Source organism: Schistocerca piceifrons, chromosome 6 (genome assembly GCF_021461385.2).
Source record: "Schistocerca piceifrons isolate TAMUIC-IGC-003096 chromosome 6, iqSchPice1.1, whole genome shotgun sequence".
Lineage (NCBI taxonomy): Eukaryota > Metazoa > Arthropoda > Insecta > Orthoptera > Acrididae > Schistocerca > Schistocerca piceifrons.
In genome coordinates this window covers 494,413,872-494,431,320 of record NC_060143.1, presented here as the reverse complement: position 1 = coordinate 494,431,320, position 17,449 = coordinate 494,413,872, and positions in this window count along the sequence as shown.

Below are 17,449 nucleotides of genomic sequence, written 5' to 3'. Positions count from 1 at the left end.
AAGGATCAGAGGGAAAGGAGCGGGAGGAAGAAGCTGGAGAGGGGGCGACAAAGACCGAGGGCGAAGGGAGAGTGAGAAGAGGAGGGATGGAAAGAGGGGGGGGGGGCGTGACTGGGCACACCATGTAATGGTGGTGTTGGTGGCGGAGGGCAAAGTGTAGACAATGGCAGTGGTGATAGTAGTGTCAGTGGTGGTGGGGGCTGACCCGACGGCAGGGTTGAACGAAAAGAGCACAGGACGAAAAGGAGAGGCAAAAACAGGGGACGGACAAAGATGGACGAAGACCAGAGTCTCACGCTGCTGGCGCTGGTGCTGGCGACGGCTGGCAGGAACGCCCCAGCTGCTGCCTCGGACGGGGCCGGGGCCACTGCTGCTGCTGCTGCTGCTGCTGCAGGGCTGGCTGGCTGGACCGCTACCGCTGGCTGGGACTGCTGCTGCTGGTCGGGACCGCTGCTGCTGGCCGGGACCGCTGCTGCTGGCCGGGACCGCTGCTGCTGCTGGAGGGCTGGCTGGCTGGACCGCTGCTGCTGGCTGGACCGCTGCCGCTGGCCGGGACCGCTGCTGTTGCTGCTGCTGGAGGGAGGGCTGGCTGGCTGGACCGCTGCTGCTGGCTGGACCGCTGCTGCTGGCTGGACCGCTGCTGCTGGCCGGGACCGCTGCTGCTGGCCGGGACCGCTGCTGCTGGCCGGGACCGCTGCTGCTGCTGCTGCTGGAGGGAGGGCTGGCTGGCTGGACCGCTGCTGCTGGCTGGACCACTGCTGCTGGCTGGACCGCAGCTGCTGGCTGGGACCGCTGCTGCTGGCCGGGACCGCTGCTGCTGGCCGGGACCGCTGCTGCTGCTGCTGCTGGAGGGAGGGCTGGCTGGCTGGACCGCTGCTGCTGGCTGGACCGCTGCTGCTGGCCGGGACCGCTGCTGCTGGCCGGAACCGCTACTGCTGGTCGGGACTGCTGCTGCTGGCCGGGACCGCTGCTGCTGCTGCTGCTGCTGCTGCTGCTCGGCTGGACCGTTGCTGCTCGGTTGGCTGGCTGGCTGGCATCTGAAACCCTAACGCTTCGATTAGTGCTGGAATGGCACAATCGAAGGGCGGTATCCTTCCGGATTACCGCCGGAGATGTGGTAAACGGTCCATTTTAACACGGGTAATGTATCACGAAGCAAATACCGTCCGCACTGGCGGAATGTTACGTGATACCACGTACTTATACGTTTGTGACTATTACAGCGACATCTATCAAAAGGGAAAAAAATGGTCCAACTAAAACATTCATATTTCTTTACGTATACACGAATATGTAATGAAAAATGGGGGTTCCTATTTAAAAAAACGCAGTTGATATCCGTTTGACGTATGGCAGCGCCATCTAGCGGGCCAACCATAGCGCCATCTGGTCTCCCCCCTTCACGCTAGACGAGTTTCGTTTTTTGTAGTTTTTTCGTTTGACGCTTATTTCGTGAGATATTTGGCCCTGTCACTATTAATGGACCACCCTGTATATAAAAAAAGGGATTATAGTCACCTCAAACGACAACCTCTGTCAATGCTAAAGAAGTATTGCACGCTAAAAATATCTTGGATTAACTAAACAGAGAAAACTGAATATAAGGATCTAACAAATAAATTTTCCAAAAATATTCAGCGAATGATTTGTCATGGATTCTTCCGAGAAGAAAGACGAAAATGTGGTACTGTGCCGAGCCTGTCTTATTGATGTTTGCTGTACCGCTGTGTGTGGAGAGATCCTGCGTTAATGCCCTAGAATGGTTAACTTCTAGGAATTACACATTGACACGGTGGTTTTGATGTGACTCTATACTAGTTTCAGTCAGTCATTCTGGTGTGTTATAAGTACTTACCCAGAGAGGAAGAGTGGTTTATTATCTGTACTTACCATCTTCCGTCAAATTTGAAATCTTTGGCGTAAGTGCACATCATCCAACACTTTTACTCTCGGGAAAGCACATAAAAATATTTACTCTTTGAGCTAAGTAACATATGCTTCAGCCTACACTACTCCTATGCTGTCAAGCCATGAAACACATAAGCAAGCCAGTTTGTAGTCTCATCTTCAAAACCAGTGCAGTTTCAGGTAAGCCATCACAAAAAAGTAGAAATGAACATGCCATAGGTTTCAGGCATAAAATAGAAAACCAACCAAAAATAAGACGACACCCACTTACGAGTTAGGTATTTACATGTTCCATAAATCATTTGATAAATATGATGACACAAAATTACTAAAAGATACTGGAATAAATGATGAAAAAAATGGAGAAACTTAGTTTCACGGAAAGCAAAGCTTTAAAACCCATAAATACATGAGAGAGAGATTGAATAATCAACGAAAGGATAACGTTCTACGAGTCGGGGCGTGGAATGTCAGAAGCTTCACCGTGGCAGGGAAACTAGAAAATCTGAAAAGGGAAATGCAAAGGCTCAATCTTGATATAGTAGGGGTCAGTGAAGTGAAGTGGAAGGAAGACAAGGATTTCTGGTCAGATAAGTATCGGGTAATACCAACAGCAGCAGAAAATGATATAACAGGTGTAGGATTCGTTATGAATAGGAAGGTAGGGCAGAGGGGGTGTTATTTGAACAGTTCAGTGACCGGGTTGCTCTAATCAGAATCGACAGCAAACCAACACCGACAACGATAGTTCAGGTATACATGCCGACGTCGCAAGCTGAAGATGAACAGATAGAGAAAGTGTATGAGGATATTGAAAGGGTAATGCAGTATGTAAAGAGGGACGAAAATCTAATAGTCATGGGCGACTGGAATGCAGTTGTAGGGGAAGGAGTAGAAGAAAAGGTTACAGGAGAATATGGGCTTGGGACAAGGAATGAAAGAGGAGAAAGACTAATTGAGTTCTGTAACAAGTTTCAGTTAGTAATAGCGAATACCCTGTTCAAGAATCACAAGAGGAGGAGGTATACTTGGAAAAGGCCGGGAGATACGGGAAGATTTCAGTTAGATTACATCATGGTCAGACAGAGATTCCGAAATCAGATACTGGATTGTAAGGCGTACCCAGGAGCAGATATAGACTCAGATCACAATATAGTAGTGATGAAGAGTAGGCTGAAGTTCAAGACATTAGTCAGGAAGAATCAATACGCAAAGAAGTGGGATACGGGAGTGCTAAGGAATGACGAGATACGTTTGAAGTTCTCTAACGCTATAGATACAGCAATAAGGAATAGCGCAGTAGGCAGTACAGTTGAAGAGGAATGGGCATCTCTAAAAAGGGCCATCACAGAAGTTGGGAAGAAAAACATAGGTACAAAGAAGGAAGCTGCGAAGAAACCATGGGTAACAGAAGAAATACTTTAGTTGATTGATGAAAGGAGGAAGTACAAACATGTTCCGGGAAAATCAGGAATACAGAAATACAAGTCGCTGAGGAATGAAATAAATAGGAAGTGCAGGGAAGCTAAGACGAAATGGCTGCAGGAAAAATGTGAAGACATCGAAAAAGATATGATTGCCGGAATGACAGACTCAACATTCAGGAAAGTCAAAACAACCTTTGGTGACACTAAAAGCAACGGTGCTAACATTAAGAGTGCAACGGGAATTCCACTGTTAAACGCAGAGGAGAGAGCAGATAAGTGGAAAGAATACATTGAAAGCCTCTATGAGGGTGAAGATTTGTCTGATGTGATAGAAGAAGAAACAGGAGTCGATTTAGCAGAGATAGGGGATCCAGTATTAGAATCGGAATTTCAAAGAGCTTTGGAGGACTTACGGTCAAATAAGGCAGAAGGGATAGATAACATTCCATCAGAATTTCTAAAATCATTGGGGGAAGTGGCAACAAAACGACTATTCACGTTGGTGTGTAGAATATATGAGTCTGGCGATATACCATCTGACTTTCGCAAAAGCATCATCTACACAATTCCGAAGACGGCAAGAGCTGACATGTGCGAGAATTATCGCATAATCAGCTTAACAGCTCATGCATCGAAGCTGCTTACAAGAATAATATACAGAAGAATGGAAAAGAAAATTGAGAATGCGCTAGGTGACGATCAGTTTGGCTTTAGGAAAAGTAAAGGGGCGAGAGAGGCAATTCTGACGTTACGGCTAATAATGGAAGCAAGGCTAAAGAAAAATCAAGACACTTTCATAGGATTTGTCGACCTGGAAAAAGCGTTGGACAATATAAAATGGTGCAAGCTGTTCGAGATTCTGAAAAAAGTAGGGGTAAGCTACATGGAGAGACGGGTCATATACAATATGTACAACAACCAAGAGGGAATAATAAGAGTGGACAATCAAGAACGAAGTGCTCGTATTAAGAAGGGTGTAAGACAAGGATGTAGCCTTTCGCCCCTACTCTTCAATCTGTACATCGAGGAAGCAATGATGTAAATAAAAGAAAGGTTCAGGAGTGGAATTAAAATACAAAGTGAAAGGATATCAATGATACGATTCGCTGATGACATTGCTATCCTGAGTGAAAGTGAAGAAGAATTAAATGATCTGCTGAACGGAATGAACAGTCTAATGAGTACACAGTATGGTTTGAGAGTAAATCGGAGAAAGACGAAGGTAATGAAAAGTAGTAGAAATGAGAACAGCGAGAAACTTAACATCAGGATTGATGGTCACGAAGTGGAATTAAAATACAAAGTGAAAGGATATCAATGATACGATTCGCTGATGACATTGCTATCCTGAGTGAAAGTGAAGAAGAATTAAATGATCTGCTGAACGGAATGAACAGTCTAATGAGTACACAGTATGGTTTGAGAGTAAATCGGAGAAAGACGAAGGTAATGAAAAGTAGTAGAAATGAGAACAGCGAGAAACTTAACATCAGGATTGATGGTCACGAAGTCAATGAAGTTAAGGAATTCTGCTACCTAACCAATGACGGACGGAGCAAGGGGGACATCAAAAGCAGACTCGCTATGGCAAAAAAGGCATTTCTAGCCCAGAGAAGTCTACTAATATCAAATACAGGCCTTAATATGAGGAAGAAATTTCTGAGGATGTACGTCTGGAGTACAGCATTGTATGGTAGTGAAACATGGACTGTGGGAAAAGTGGAACAGAAGAGAATCGAACATTTGAGACGTGGTGCTATAGACGAATGTTGAAAATTAGGTGGACTGATAAAGTAATGAATGAGGAGGTTCTACGCAGAATCGTAGAGGAAAGGAATATGTGGAAATCACTGATAAGGAGAAGGGACAGGATGATAGGACATCTGCTAAGACATGAGGGAATGACTTCCATGGTACTAGAGGGAGCTGTAGAGGGCAAAAACTGTAGAGGAAGACAGAGATTGGAGTACGTCAAGCAAATAATTGAGGACGTAGGTTGCAAGTGCTACTCTGAGATGAAGAGGTTAGCACAGGAAAGGAATCCGTGGCGGGCCGCATCAAACCAGTCAGTAGACTGATGAACAAAAAAAATTACGAGTGCGTTTACCGCAGAGGCAGCTGCCATCATGCAAACAAGACCATGAGCCGACGAGTGGTGGCCCATCAACATCCCAACAATATCAGTGAACATCGGCGTTCATCTTGTTAGCATAGTGCCAGAAGTGGCTGAGCAGCAGCTGCAGCGCTAAGTTACTTTTGCTAAACAGGGTTGGATACAGCCACACCAAAGCCCGTGACTACATCGAACTCACCCAGGGCGCAACGCTTAAAAGATGGTTGTTTATCTCTGAATTCAAAGTATCCGATTAGACTCTAAATAAAAAGAACGTCATATAGCACACGGGACGATGAGTGACGAACAACACGGTGGCAGACTGCTAGTACTTAAATGTACAACAGGCTCCTGCCCTCCCCCCCCCCCCCCCCCTCCACCCTCCTGCCACCAGACAGCGATCCTGGTTTAACGATTATAAATGCGGCAGATGATGGCGGCATATTCTTCACGAAAACACCCAATTCACTTCCACAGGATATGTGTTAAAGAAAGCCAAACTACACTCTCCAGCCAGGCTAATGTGACCACCTGTCCAAAGCCTGTATAACCGCCCTTTGCAGCGTAAGACATGCAGGAAAAGAGTTGGTAAGGTTCTGGAAGGTGTGACAGGAATGTTAACCCATGCGGACTCCAGTGCTGTGGCCAGCAGTTCTAGGTTTCTCGGTTGCGGAGCCACGCTATGAGCAGCTCGATCGCGGTGGTCCCACAGATTCTAGAATAGGTTTAAATATGGTGAGTTCAATGGTCAGGGGAATACGGGAAACTCATCCCGGTACATGAAGTGTCCCGTAAGAACAGATACCAATAATGACCACGCAGCTTCTCTAGAAAGAAATGAGAATTAATCGAAATCCTCAGCTGCCAGTAGGTGTTGTGGATATACCTCAATGGGGACAGGTGAAAATGTGTGCCTCGACCGTTACTCGAACCCGGGACCTCCTGCTTACATGGCAGACGCTCTACGCATCTGAGCCACCATGGGCACAGACAGAGGATAGCGCGACTGCAGGGACTTATCGCTTGCACGCTTCCCGTGAGACTCACATTCCCAACCGTCCACAACCTACATTCGTAATGTTCCTAAAGGATATTTACCCATTCGCTCATTACTCGCGCCAATTAAGGTGACGATTCCCGTAAGAGTAGGGGCAAAGTGTGCTGTCCCCATTGAGGTGTATCAACAACACCTGTTTGCAGCTGTGGGTTTCGATTAATTATCATTTTTGGTAGCCCCTTCGTTCATCTCGGTTGTCAGATTTGCACGTCTGTTCACCTAAACACATTTCCAGCCATCGTTCACCACAATTACCTCGGCGCTGGTTTTGGATAACACCAATTTTCCATGCACGGTGTGCTTTAACAAAGGACCGCATGCGAACAGTTTACAAACTTAGGCGTTTGGCAAATGCTTCCACCTCTGTCCCTTTGGACGTCCGATAAATCTCTGCATTATGGCAAGGACTGCATTGTATTCCGCATCCTTCCGACAACCTATGAACACTGATGTATACAAATATAGAGATATTTAAACATGCAGAATACGGCGCGGCGGTCGGCAATTTTAAGACAACAAGTGTCTGGCGCCGTTGTTAGACCGGCTACTGCTGCCACAACGGCAGGTTATCAAGATTTGAGTTTAAACCTGGCCTTATAGTCGGCACACGAGCGATGGGACACAGCATCTCCGAGGCAGTGATGAAGTGGGGATTTTCCCGTACGACCATTTCGCGAGTGTACCGTGAATATCAGGAATCCGATAAAACCTCAAATCTCCGACATCGCAGCGTCCGGAAAAGGATCCTGCAACAACAGGACCAACGACGACTGAAGAGAATAGTTCAACGTGAAAGAAGAGCAACCCATCCACAAATTGCTGCAGATTTCAATGCTGGGCCATCAAAAAGTGTCATCGATATGGGCTTTATGAGCCGAGGACCCACTCGTGTACCTAGATGACTACACAGCACAAAGCTTTACGCCTCACCTGGGCTTGTCAACACCGACATTCGACTGTTGAAGACTGGAAACATGCTGCCTGGTCGGACGAGTCTCGTTTCAAATTGTATCGAGCGGATTGGTGTGTACTGGTATGGGGACAACCTCATGAATCCATTGACCCTGCATGTTAGCAGGGGATTGTTCACGTTGGTGGAGGCTCTGTAATGGTGTGAGGCGTGTACAGCTGGAGTGATATGGGACCCCTGGTAGGTCTAGATACAGGTGGCATGTACATAGGAATCCTATCTGATCACCAGCATGGATTCATGTCCATTGTGCATTCCGACGGACTTGCTCAATTCCAGCAGACAGTGCGACACGCCACACGTCCAGAATTGCTACGTAGTGGCTCCAGGAATACTGTTCTGAGTTAAAACACATCCGCTGGCCATCAAACTCCCCAGACACTAACATAATTGAGCTTATCTGGGATGCCTTGCAGCGTGCTGTTCAGAAGAGATCTCCTACTCTTACGGATTTATGGACAGCCCTGCAGGATTCATGGTGTCAATTCCCTCCAGCACTACATTAGTCCATGCCACGTCGTGTTGCCGCACTTCTGCATGCTCACAGGGGCCCTACACGATAATAGGCAGTTGTAACAGTTTCTTTGGCTCTCCAGTGTAATAAACCCATGTAGGAGGCCGCAACAGTACAGGTTGCAGAATGTGTTTTTGCCTAACCTCTGTGATCAGTACTCACGTGGAGATGCCTTTCTGTAAAGCAGCTAGGCTCGTCTCATCAAGAGCCTAGTATAGTCCGCGCGAAATGCCATTCTGCCATGACATGTAGATGCAAGATGGCAGGGCACATGTGTGGAGAGCGGTAGTGGTGGGGGTTGTAGGCATTGTTGGGGAAATGCCGAGCACTGGAGGGGAAGTGCCATTCTAAATTGAAGTCTCCTCTGCTTTGGTTAGTATCTAAAAAGAATTCCGCCGAAAATGGTGCAGTTTATTTTTGTCTGGCTTATTAACAATTTGTAATTTTCAGAGATTCGTCACGAGTGGCGAATTTTAGGTAAACCTATACATTCTTCTGGTTGCCATATTAAAATTTGCTTCTTTTGTTAAAACACAGTGGAGTTTACACAGTCTCACCTTACTAACATATTGTGCGGACACAACAGAAAGAGAATCTAGAAACAATGGATTATTCAGTTTATTAAGTGAGGAACTGAGGAAAGTAAGGTCAGTAGCAGTATCACACCCTCGGTAGCAAAAAGCGTGTAATGCCTTCACTTATATTATCCCAAGGCCCAGATCACTTCTCGTTTCACCAGATATCTAGGGCCCTTAAAAATTACATTTTTCAATCGAAAAAGTCTTTTGTTAGTGGAATAACACCGACGATAATGAAGCTTAATATAATAACGATATGGCAAAATACTCTCCTCTTTGCATGCTATCATTTGCCAAAATCTCATTCGGATCGTTTCTTAAATGTGAGGAATGATTGGGTATTTCACTTTGGCTTTATCGCCGGCGGATCGCGATCGCAAATGAGTCTGCTGTGTCAGATCAATTTTCTCGACATTGCCGACATATACCTCTACAAAAGTCTAAAGTGAAATTCGGTATTATATTTTAACTAAAGTTCAGTCTTGATCACAACACTGAAGACTGAACTTTAGTTAAAATATAATACTATATTGATCACTGTTTCCAAAAATGTTTACCAAAATTGTACGAAATTCGGTATGTTTGCTAAATTTCATATGTACCAACATATGTAATATGCACCAAATACAAAATCGAAACGATCTCTATTTTTCATCGTTAACTTTTCCGAATTTCGCGCAGTGTCTGACTTCCACATAAATATCAATAACTGTGACCATTAACGAAATGATGGACACATCATCACGAAACTGACATATAAAGCTACAAATAAAGGAAAAAGATTTTTTTTACCTAACAGTTTCTTACAGAGCGTGAGCCTCGATTCTGTCATAGCTGTTGGCCGAAAGATGGAAAACACTTGTCGAACGAAAACTGATCACTGTGCTTCGCCCACCGTATCATGCGCGGACTCTAGCATGGGTTTAATCCTCCATTTCCTAGCTGCAACAGCTTACTGTATCATCTCCTTATAGCAAGTCTTCACTCCTGCATCTCCCAGCAGCACGTATTCTGTTTCCTGACGCTCTCAACCTGGGCTACTTCTGTCAGAGCAACAATCTCGCTGGCCAATAGAAGCCGACATTGCGAGATCCGCCTACGAAAATTTTGGTAATAGGATTATACGAACTTCCACTTGTAACGGGATATCCTCCTCAAGTATTACTTCTCCTCAACAGTAGTTGCCGATACTAGTATTATTTCTCGAATTTTGAACAGGTCACTATTATCTCAGCTGATTTTCTGAAAACTTCTATATAATTTAATACAGAATATGTTATATTTCACCGGCCGGTGTGGCCTAGAGGTTCTAGGTGCTTCAGTGTGGAACCGCGCGACCGCTACGGTCGCAGGTTCGAATCCTGCCTCGGGCATGGATGTCTGTGATGTCGTTAGGTTAGTTAGGTTTAAGTAGTTCTACGTTCTAGGGGACTGATGACATCAGATGTTAAGTCCCATAGTACTCAGAGCCATTTGAACCATTTGTTATATTTCAAGCTAAAGTTTTATGAAAACGATTACTTTATTTTCGATGCTTTAATCAATAAGTACTAGCTCTGAACGTACTTAAGGAGGTACTACAGCGCAATCTTCTTCTGTGAAACATTTTTGGAAAATGATGTTTAGTATTTCGGCCTTCTCTGCATCATCCTCCGTTTCAATGTCATTATGGTCACAGAGTGTCCGGATAGGTGACTTAGATCCATTTACTGATTTAACGTAAGACCAAACCTTTATTTAATTGTCTGTCAAGTCGGCAGATAATTTTACTTTCGAATTTGTTGAATGCTTCACGCATGGCTCTCCTTAAGCAAATATTGGCTCCGTTTAGTTTTTGTTCTTCTGTTAGGCTTTGGCTACGTTTAAATTTGCAGACAAGTTCTTTTTGCTCCCGTTGTAGCCTTTTAACATGGCTGTCGAACCACGCCGGGTCTTTTCTATCCGTCACAACACTGCTCGGCACGTGCCTGTCTAATGCCTGTTGTCTTACCCTCTTGAACATTGTTCACTGACAGCGTTGTTCTGGAAATGAAATTTTCGTGCTGACTGTCTCGTAATTTGATATATATCTCTTGTTGCTATTGATAAGCAGAAAGATCTTACTACTTTTCTTTGTATTGAAACTTCTTTGTTTATATGAGTGTGTGTCGGCACCTAAATTCCTGAATGACTGAGAAGATGAAACTTCTACGTTATTTGATTCTGAAACAGCTGAGTACAACTGAACGTACAGAGCCTACTTTCTCTTTACTTTTTCCTCATCCTGTCAACACTGAGCCACAATATTCTAGCGCAACGGAATCTGACTGCTCAAAAAAAGGATAACCTGACTCCAAATAATTAATTCAAAAGAATGGCCCTGACTAAAAAGAAATCCTAACAATAACCTATACATTTCATTAAGCACTTTCCTCACAAAAATCTTCATTACGCGAACTACTGCAATACAGCGAGCGTCAATACTGCCAGCTAAATAAAAGATTTTAACTACTAAAGCCACTAACTACTAATAGGCATGTAGTTAACAAAGGATAGATTTCGTTGCAAACCAAATAACGTAATTTTTTTTACCTTAATATTGTGACATCCAGTTCAAACACGAATATAAATCGTCATTGACATCCAGTATAAAGATACATAATCATGAATAATTTCAGTCTCCAAGTCGGATACTTGCAGATCGTTAGCCTACCCTAACACTTCAGACCTCTACCCTCCATCAATGCTAACTTGTCACATCTAACGCCAATCACTACTAGTGACTAACTGGCAACTGCCCAACACTACTGGCGATTAACTTCCAACAATGAGTCCAACCAGCCACAGAGTCTCTTAAGCCTAGTTTACACAATGACACTGGGTTGCGCCACTCGTTGCATGGAATGCGTTGCACGCAAATGGTTTCATATTTGATTGTAGACATGTCGAAACCAGTATATACTTTAATTTCGTCGTTTTGTGGGTACCTGAGTCGTGTCTGAAATGACAGGTTTGGCAGCTGCACGTCGCACGAGTTGTAATGGAGTTAAAGCTCGTAAAGAAGAAAATTACCACAAAACCAATTCCAGAGACTTTTACAAAATTTTTGGAAAACAATTACAAAAATTTGCCCCTCCCACGTTAATGCTGAAAAGGGAAGATGGAAAAATGGCACATAATGACAAGGAAAATACTGAAATCATGGCAAAAGCATTTAGTAAACTTTTGAATTCTGAAGAACCCCAGGAACTTTCAGCAATTAATACAGACACATCCATCATGACTCCACCTGATCTCATAAATCCTCAACAAACCAAGAGGTGGAAACAGCACTCAGAGAGATGAAAAATTATAAGACATGCGGAGAGGACCATGTTTTTGCAGAAATGTGGAAATATGCCAGTGATACAGTTCGAACGTCCTTACACATAGTCCTAACAAAAATATGGATAACAGACAAGTTTCCCGAACATTGGATAACAGCATAATCCACCAACTCTGCAAAAACGGAGATAAAAGCAACCCAGATAATTACAAAGGTGTCTCTCTCTTAGACTGCACATACAATATTTTCTCCAGAATCTTACACAAGAGGATCAAAGAGCAACTAGAGGAAGAATTAGGTGAATACCGAGGAGACTTCAGAGCTTGGAGAAGCTGTGCAGAACAGATCATCACTTTAAAATTAGCCATAGCATATTACAAGAAACGAAATAAACCTCTTGTAATTACCTTTGTGGACTTTAAAAAAGCATATGACTGTATCCGTAGACTTTCAATGTTAAAAATCTTAAAAAATTTTGGGCTCCATACAAAAATTATTCAAATTGATAAAACTCACCTTAACCAACACTGTATCAAAAGTCAGGTTCAGGGGGTAACTCTCTGAGCCATTCATCATAAAAACAGGTTTTAAGACAAGGAGATTACTTGGACCCCTGATGTTCAACTGTGCTTTAGAATGCATAATGAGGGAATAGTACAAGAATAACCCAAAGAACATCCAAATTGGAACACCCAATGACAACATAAGTTTAAATTGTCTAGGATTTGCTGATGACCTTGCTCTCTTGTCCAACAGTATTCAGGAAATCAAACAAGTTATCTCACTACAGGAAATAGCACAGAAAATTGATCTTGGACTGTCCTTTGAAAAAAACAGTCAGCATGTTAACTGACCCACCACTCATTAACAAAATTTCCGTAGGAAACCAAGTTGTCAAAATTGTGAATAAATTTAAATATCTGGGAGAAATCATAACATACAGGGTGTTACAAAAAGGTACGGCCAAACTTTCAGGAAACATTCCTCACACACAAATAAAGAAAAGATGTTATGTGGACATGTGTCCGGAAACGCTTAATTTCCATGTTAGATCTCATTTTAGTTTCGTCAGTATGTACTGTACTTCCTCGATTCACCGCCAGTTGGCCCAATTGAAGGAAGGTAATGTTGACTTCGGTGCTTGTGTTGACATGCGACTCATTGCTCTACAGTACTAGCATCAAGCACATCAGTACGTAGCATCAACAGGTTCATCACGAACGTGCTTTTGCAGTCAGTGCAATGTTTACAAATGCGGAGTTGGCAGATGCCCATTTGATGTATGGATTAGCACGGGGCTATAGCCGTGGCGCGGTACGTTTGTATCGAGACAGATTTTCAGAACGAAGGTGTCCCGACAGGAAGACGTTCGAAGCAATCGATCGGCGTCTTAGGGTGCACGGAACATTCCAGCCTATGACTCGCGACTGGGGAAGACCTAGAACGACGAGGACACCTGCAATGGACGAGGCAATTCTTCGTGCAGTTGACGATAAGCCTAATGTCAGCGTCAGAGAAGTTGCTGCTGTACAAGGTAACGCCGGCCAGTGTGGCCGTGCGGTTAAAGGCGCTGCAGTCTGGAACCGCAAGACCGCTACGGTCGCAGGTTCGAATCCTGCCTCTGGCATGGATGTTTGTGATGTCCTTAGGTTAGTTAGGTTTAACTAGTTCTAAGTTCTAGGGGACTGATGACCACAGCAGTTGAGTCCCATGGTGCTCAGAGCCATTTTGTACAAGGTAACGTTGACCACGTCACTGTATGGAGAGTGCTACGGGAGAACCAGTTGTTTCCGTACCATGTACAGCGTGTGCAGGCACTATCAGCAGCTGATTGGCCTCCACGGGTACACTTCTGCGAATGGTTCATCCAACAATGAGTCAATCCTCATTTCAGTGCAAATATTCTCTTTACGGATGAGGCTTCATTCCAACGTGATCAAATTGTAAATTTTCACAATCAACATGTATGGCTGACGAGAATCAGCACGCAGTTGTGCAATCACGTCATCAACACAGATTTTCTGTGAACGTTTGGGCAGGCATTGTTGGTGATGTCGTGATTGGGCCCCATGTTCTTCCACCTACGCTCAATGGAGCACGTTATTATGATTTCATACGGGATACTCTACCTGTGCTGCTAGAACATGTGCCTTTACAAGTACGACACAACATGTGGTTCATGCACGATGGAGCTCCTGCACATTTCAGTCGAAGTGTTCGTACGCTTCTCAACAACAGAGTCGGTGACCGATGGATTGGTAGAGGCGGACCAATTCCATGGCCTCCACGCTCTCCTGACCTCAACCCTCTTGACTTTCATTTATGGGGGCATTTGAAAGCTCTTGTCTACGCAACCCCGGTACCAAATGTAGAGATTCTTCGTGCTCGTATTGTGGACGCCTGTGATACAATACGCCATTCTCCAGGGCTGCATCAGCGCATCAGGAATTCCATGCGACGGAGGGTGGATGCATGTATCCTCGCTAACGGAGGACATTTTGAACATTTCCTGTAACAAAGTGTTTGAAGTCACGCTGATACGTTCTGTTGCTGTGTGTTTCCATTCCATGATTAATGTGATTTGAAGAGAAGTAATAAAATGAGCTCTAACATGGAAAGTAAGCGCTTCCGGACACATGTCCACATAACATATTTTCTTTCTTTATGTGTGAGGAATGTTTCCTGAAAGTTTGGCCGTACCTTTTTGTAACACCCTGTATATGTAGATTGCTTGCCTCAGAAAACAATATCAAAATAATGGCTGCTGGTACAGTGTTACTATATTTCATCGACCAGTCTCTGTCCCAGGCTCCTGAGCCCAGCAAGGAGTTACTTTTAATTTCACTTGATTCCCTGCTCGTACTGAGCACAGTAATCATTTGTGTCTCCCAGCCCATAGCTGTTAAGCTGAAGTTTCCACAACTGAAATGTAAGATAAGATGGCCATGAAATTCACGTTAAATGCTCTCCAAGATTCCCTTCCAATGTTCAGCCAAGACTTGTAAAGACTTTTAGTAGCAGATGAACCAATTATGTATTAAGGTGCTGGATACATAGTTTACTAGCAGATTCCATTAAAAAAAGGAATAGTAAATTAAAATAATAAAATTACTTTCTGCTTTTGCCCTCTACTTTCCTTTCCCTTGCGTTAGTTTCTGTTTCTTCTTAGTTTTTTTCGAATGCCTGCCATTTATCATATATTACAATGTATGCGAGCAAAGCATTCTGCCCGGCACGACATGTATCTCAAACAATACATCGTAACAGCATGGAAGAATATTATGGAAGCCTGGCTCCGCACTCGGAATGTGACGCGTGCGATAGCAGTCACGCGCACCCACTGCTTCATGTTTATTTGATTGTAGAGTCCAGGAGATAGCTCTGCAGTCTATAATAAGCTGAGTCCCATCTGCGAGCAATCTTCCGTACGTTATCTCACGACAGCACGCCGGCGGTACCACTCCCATAATTGTTATATTACGAGCCAACAGCTTATCTTCGCCGCTCGTACATTTTCCGTTAAAGAACGAAGTTTATTCACCGTTTATGTGATTTGCTGAATCGATTCATCTGTAAGGCAATGCAAAAAAAGTAAATTACAGTCCATTGGCTTCAAGTACCAAGTTACAGTCATATATTCAGCGACTATTACAAAAAGGTATCTACAAACTGGACTGCTGGCAAGAAATGTGAAAAACCGAGAAGGCTCAGTAACAGCGAGACCCTGGCCAGCTATTTACTCTATGGTACTGTACAGTGAGGTGACTAAGGTCATGGGACAGCGATGAGCACGTATACAGATGCCGGTAGTACGGCGTATACAAGGTATAAAAGGGCAGCGTATTAGCGGAGCTGTCATTTATACTCAAGTGTTTCATGTCGAAATACACTACTGGACATTAAAATTGCTACACCAAGAAGAAATGCAGATGATAAACGGGTATTCATTGGACAAATATATTATACTAGAACTGACATGTGATTACATTTTCACGCAATTTGGGTGCATACATCCTGAGAAATCAGTACCCAGGACAACCAACAATAACGGCCTTGATACGCTTTGGCATTGAGTCAAACAGAGCTTGGATGGCGTGTAGAGGTACAGCTGGCCATGCAGCTTCAACGCGATACCACAGTTCATCAAGAGTAGTGACTGGCGTATTGCGACGAGCCAGTTGCTCGGCCACCATTGACCAGACGTTATCAATTGGTAAGAGATCTAGAGAATGTGCTGGATAGGGCAGCAGTCGAACATTTTCTGTATCCAGAAAGGCCCGTACAGGACCTGCAACATGCAGTCGTGCGTTATCCTGCTGAAATGTAGGGTTTCGCTGGGATCGAATGAAGGGTAGAGCCACGGGTCGTAACATATCTGAAATGTGACTTCCACTGTTCAAAGTGCCGTCAATGCGAACAAGAGGTGACCGACACGTGTAACCAGTGGCACCCCATACCATCACGCCGGGTGATACGCCACTATGGCGATGACGAATACACGCTTCCAATGTGCGTTCACCGCGATGTCGCCAAACACGGATGCGACCACCATGATGCTGTAAACAGAACCTGGATTCATCCGAAAAAAAAAAGACGTTTTGCCATTCATGCACCCAAGTTCGTCGTTGAGTACACCATCGCAGGCGCTCCTGCCAGTGATGCAGCGTCAAGGGTAACCGCAAATGGCTCTGAGCTCTGTGGGACTTAACTTCTGAGGTCATCAGTCCCCTAGAACTTAGAACTACTTAAACCTAACTAACCTAAGGACATCACACACATCCATGCCCGAGGCAGGATTCGATCCTGCGACCGTAGCGGTCACGCGGTTCCAAACTGAAGCGCTTAGAACCGCACGGCCACACCGGCCGGCAAGGGTAACCGCAGCCATGGTCTCCGAACTGATTGTCCATGCTGCTGCAAATGTCGTCGAACTGTTCGTGCAGATGGTTGTTGTCTTACAAACGGCCCCATCTGTTGACTCAGGGATCGAGACGTGACTGCACGATCCGTTAGAGCCATGCGGATAAGATGCCTGTCATCTCGACTGCTAGTGATACGAGGCAGTTGGGATCCAGGACGGCGTTCCGTATTACCCTCCTGAACCCACCGATTCCATATTCTGCTAACAGTCATTGGACCTCGACCAACGCGAGCAGCAATGTCGCGATACGATAAACCGCAATCGCGAGGACCGGGCGTGAGTCGTGCTTCGGTAGCTCAGATGGCAGTTCGGCGCTAGCGGCCGTGCGAAGCGGAGGTCCGATACTTCCGCCTGTACGGCGTGTGCGAGTGTTTGTTTACTTGTGGACTTCGTCTGCGCGCGGGCTAGTAACAACGATCATGGCGAACAAGTACAGGAAAACTACATTACGATTTAATTCCTGCAAAGACTACGGACGACCAAAGGCTTTAGCAGTGGAACGATTCATTCGAGAGGAAGTCAAGATACCCCCAAACGATAATGTCGGAATTCACCTGTCCATCATTAGTCCCACGGTGTATGTTAAGATGGAAAATGACGCGGCATGTGAGAGAATTCTACAAGCGGCAAAAGCAGGTCTCCGATTTTGCCATAGTG